This window comes from Pinus tabuliformis, chromosome 7, assembly GCF_031772625.1.
Source record: "Pinus tabuliformis cultivar Carrire ecotype Pingquan chromosome 7, CPIR1, whole genome shotgun sequence".
NCBI lineage: Eukaryota > Viridiplantae > Streptophyta > Pinopsida > Pinales > Pinaceae > Pinus > Pinus tabuliformis.
In genome coordinates, this window is record NC_142293.1 from 1,556,886,184 (window position 1) to 1,556,891,266 (window position 5,083).

The following is a 5,083-nucleotide window of genomic DNA, read 5'->3' on the forward strand; positions in this document are numbered from 1 at the left end:
GGATATTTATATTGAATATGACTATATAAATTTGGATAACATTGTAATTTCTCTATATATAATTATAATAAATTGATAACTATTTTTAAATTAACTTTATTTTACAATAGAAATACAAAACAAAAGCTACTTACTTTAGAAACAAGAATCCATGCTATATTCTTCCATATTTAATGCAATGTCATTCCATATTTTTTATGGATGGACGGGGACGACTTATCATTGCCTCTTTCACTGCGTCCCATTTGGTTGTCGGCTGTACAAAATATTACAGGCAAAGGAATCAAGCGATCGGGCTCAAGGGATGTGTTGGCGTGGTCTCTGCAGAATTCTACACAGCCTATTCGTGTCAAGGACTTATATGCAGCAATGTCTTCAGGCCTTCCGTCGCTCTCCGTTCCGATCTTTCATCTCAGATTTTGGAAAGCGTCTTGTCCGCTCAAAATGATATTATTTTCATGGTTGGTCTTTTCTAACAGGAATCTCACATGGGAGGTCCTCCAAAGGAAGGGATGGCAGGGTCCGGGCAGATGTCCAATGTGTCAGTTTGCGGCTGAATCAAATGCTCACATGTTCTTTCAATGTGCTTCAACTTCTCAAATCTGGTATGAACTGTCTTTGTCTTATGGTTTTCCTCACCGGTTTTTCTCATCTGTACAGGAAGGCTTCAAATGGTGGAGCGAACAACGTCCATCTTGGCGATCTTTATTCATCCTTACATGCTGGTTTTTGTGGAAATGGAGGAATGCTCATATCTTTCAAGATTCCAGGGTGCCCCTTGCCTCTATCCTGGTTCACATATCGGCATATCTTGACCCTGCCGGATAAATCTCCGGCCTATGGTTTCTGTTTATATGGCCATCATCGGTTTCTCAGTTTTTTTGTGGATGTTTTCTCTTTTGAAACTATCTCTATGCTTTTTGGATGGTGTTATATAATGCTTCTAAAGAAGGAATATCTGTAAGCTATCTGGACAGTCATATTTTTTGTGGAAGTATCTGTATAATCTGCTGTTTCGACCTATCTGAATTTTGTTCCAGGGTGGGACGGTCTTGTATGTATTCAGAACTTTATATTCTCTTAATATAATCCATGATGATTTTCTCTCTGAAAAAAAAAAAAAATTACAATATAATGATATTTTTTTCGTGACATTGTAAGTTTTAATATTTATATTGAATATGAGTATATAAATTTGGATATTTATATTGAATATGATTATATAAATTTGGATGACATTGTAATTTTTAATATTTAAATTGTAGTTTTGAAAATACACTTAAATTTAGTACTTTGAAAAATTATTGAGATGTTTAAATGGTATAAACTATATAAATTAAATATATCATTTTAACAAATTTTAAACTAAATTGATTAAAAATATATATTAAGAAAATTATATATATATATATATATATATATATATATATAGATATATATTACATTTTTTGGAACTTGTTTAGCAACGACGATTGGGTTTGTTCAGATAATCTGTAGTATGAAGTTACTTGGGTTTGTTCAAATACTCTGTGATATGAAGTTACTGGTTCAATTTTGCTTCTCCATTAAAATGATATATTATATAAAGATATAATCTCGCTCAACTTAAAAAAAAAAAACTCTAATAATAACCCTCAAAATAAGACTCTCTATACTTTTGCAAACATAAAAAAATACAGGACATAATCATGAATCTAATTATAATCATGAATATACTAATGCAATGTGATAATTCACTTTTAAGAAAATAAACTAAAATTGGACCCACACAAATTTTTTATACCTTTATCTTTTTTGAAATGTAAATAATGATCATTAATTATAAATTTGAGAAGAGTTTGAATTTATACGCAACCTACCAACACCAATGGTGTGAATGATGCTCATAAGCATGACATAGGAGAGTGTAGATTATTGATATGAGATGGGACGTTTAATGTGCTTTTAACATTATTCTTCAAACGGTCACCAAAAGCATCTTTCCGGCACCGCCCGACGCCCACGCTTCACGGGCATCCGATGCTTCAACATATTTAATTATTATATTTTAAAAATGGAAAATCGCATTTAATTATTATAATATTATAAAAAGGAAAAATCGCGTTTAATTAATTTCAGATCATTTATTTAAGAGTGGTCTATAATGCTATCTTTTTGGAGATTCTGGTGACGAAATCCGGTGTAAGAAATTGAGGTTAAATCTTGATTTGTTGTAGTTAAAATGGTCTTTTAATTGCATATTTGAATTCAGCACCCTGAAAAACCCCTAGGACGCTTTGATTGTGCAGAAACTCGCTATCAAACTTGCGGATTCCAATAAATTACTGCCAAATTTTCACAAGAAAAACCATTCAAAAAGTCCCACTACATTTATTTTTCCTTTAAAAAGCGACAGGGATTTTTCCTTTAAAAAGCGACAGGGGATCCGTAGATTTTGAAATGAGTGGCACTCGCGAGAAATGGTCGCCGACTCGGCACAGGCAGACAATCCATCATTGTCGAATGCCCCATTTTTTCTTTCTCCTGTTCTTCTTCTTCAGATTCAGAGCAATAAAATGCAGTGGAAGAACTCTTATCTCAGTTCCTTGACGAACATTTGGTTAAAACCACCACCAATTGAATCAGAGGCCGAGGCTCTGCGAGTCATGGCTTCGACCCAGAGCTGGAAAGCAGGTACGAAAAGCTCAAGGCATCGGTTTCGAACCTCAGACCTCCGGGTCCTCTTCGAAGTCTAGAAGGCCGTCACAGCCGTCTTTCCGAATCGGCAGAGGCTCAATTGCCTGGAAATAATCCATCGTCCTCCGCAGAGTCGCCGAGGGATTCGAACTCGAGCCCCATCAGCGAGGGACGTAGCATGTTTGTTGCATCTTCGCCTCGGGGGAATTCGAACTCGAGACCTCCTGAGAAGATTTCAAGAAACGTTCATGGCGTCGGCGTCGTCTGTGCGCTCTCGGAAATCGTGCTCATTGTCGCCTTCTCCTCCGAGGGCTTGTTTCTGCTGGTCTCCTAAGAAGCTTTTGAGAAGCTTGAGCTCCCAGAGATCGTCAGGTTCCAGTAAAATGAAGAAATCTGATTCCCATATTGGCGACGATGAACTCACGGCTGTTGCCGTTTCTGAGAAGTCGAAAACGAGGGTTCGGAATAGGAACAGGGACAGGCCGAAGGACGAGCTGGAATCGCTGTCTGACAATGAGATTCTGACGGATTTAAGTACTTTTTCATTGAAAAGCCAGCGGAAGCAGCTCAAGAAAGCTGTCAAGGAAGAACAGAAGGTGAACCAAGATGCAGAGGATTTGGTGAAGTGGGTGAAGCAGGCCTCGGCCAGGATGGACGATGGGGTTTTAAATGACTTGCTATCTGACGAAGAAGAATTCAAGTAAGAACAATTTGTATTATTATTCAAGATAGGTGGGGAGAATGGTCTGTTATGCAGAATTCATTGGGGATTTTGATCCTGTCCATTGCTTTTCACTCTGTAAATTCACATTAAATACATACAGGTAATTAGGAATTCATTCTGAAATCTTTCAAATATCTACAGTATTAGTTACTTTATATTTGATGAATTATTATTAGATTATTACATGGTTTGAAATTTTAAGTTTATTTTTTTAATTAAAATTTATAATTTTATTATTGAAATTGTATTTTTTTTATTATTAAATTTGTTAAAAATAATTTTAATATTATATTTTGAATAATGAAAATTATTATTTTAATATTATATATATTTTTTTTATAAAAATAATTTTTTTAAATATGTCATGTTCTTTTTAGTGGGGGTGGGAAGGGTATAGTGGGGTATATTAGCCCAGAGTGCAATATTTTAGTGGGGGTGGGAAGGGTATAGTGGGGTATATTAGCCCAGAGTGCAATATTTATATAGAGGCTCGATGTCAACACATAACACATATGAGTGCAATATTTATAGAGAGCCCCACATATGAGTGCAATATTTATAGAGAGGCTCGATGTCAACACATAACACATATGCTGCCGTGCAGCGCGACAAACCGTGGGAATCGATCATGGGTGGGGAGCAGGAAAGCCCTCAGCCTTTACCACGTGAGCTGTGTGCTCATGCTCAAAATAAATATGTAATGTTATATAAGTTATATTTTAATACATTTATGGAAAAAATATATTGAAAATTGAGATTTATTGAACCCTTAGATTTTGAAATGCAATGTTATGATGTAACGTTATGTACGTTAAATTTTAATATATTTATTGAAAAGAAATATTGAAAATTGTGATTTAGTGATTTTTTAGATTTTGAAATGCAATGTTATGTTAATATGTCAAAAAGATATTGAAAATGTTATGAATGTTATGGTTAATATGTTTAAAAGACAATCTTGAAAAATACAATTTAGTAGTCTCTTGATTTTGAAATGCTAGGTGACCTTCAACTTTTCTTATTTCAATTATTGTATTGTCTTAAAAACATGATTTTCAACTTTTTTATTTTAATGATTGTATTTGTATATATTAATTTACATACATAATGAAATTAGTTTAGATTTATTTTAATTATTTTTTTATTTTAATGATTGCATTTGTATATATTAATTTACATACATAACGTGTTGAAATTAATTTAGATTCATTTTAACTTCAAAACTATTAACTGTAGTTGCTCTCACTACAGTTTATTAAAATGATCGAAGTGAAGAAGTTAGTACTTTTCTAGAACTGCATAAATTTCTTTTCTCTTTCGTGAAAATATGAAGGAGAAATTAGTAGGCTATTGCTAAGATGGAGAGGAGGCAATCCTAAGGTTAATAGAAATTTGGAAGTTGATGGTGAGATCACCAAAGATCTAGGAGAGGTCTTTGACTTACTTAGAAACTTACGATTGTAAAAGCATGTGGAGGAAGAGTAAAAAAAGATAGAAGGTATTGAGTTTTTGCAATGTACGAAGTGAAAGGACAAATGATGATGCCAAGGAGATTTGTTCCAAATGACAACAATGGTTGTCAAATCTAAAGTAAGTTTTCAACTCCTTATGGGGAATCCTTATTTTGATTGGTGGTAGAAGCAAGCAAATCCTTCCAGGCCTTTGTACAATTGAAGGAGGTTT

The 5,083-nt window shown here is 34.1% G+C and overlaps 1 pseudogene; it reads left to right on the top strand.

The window, feature by feature from the left end:
- Positions 1 to 201: 201 nt before the first annotated feature.
- LOC149253905 (uncharacterized) lies at positions 202 to 3,534 on the top strand (annotated as a pseudogene).
- The last annotated feature ends 1,549 nt before the right edge of the window (positions 3,535 to 5,083 follow it).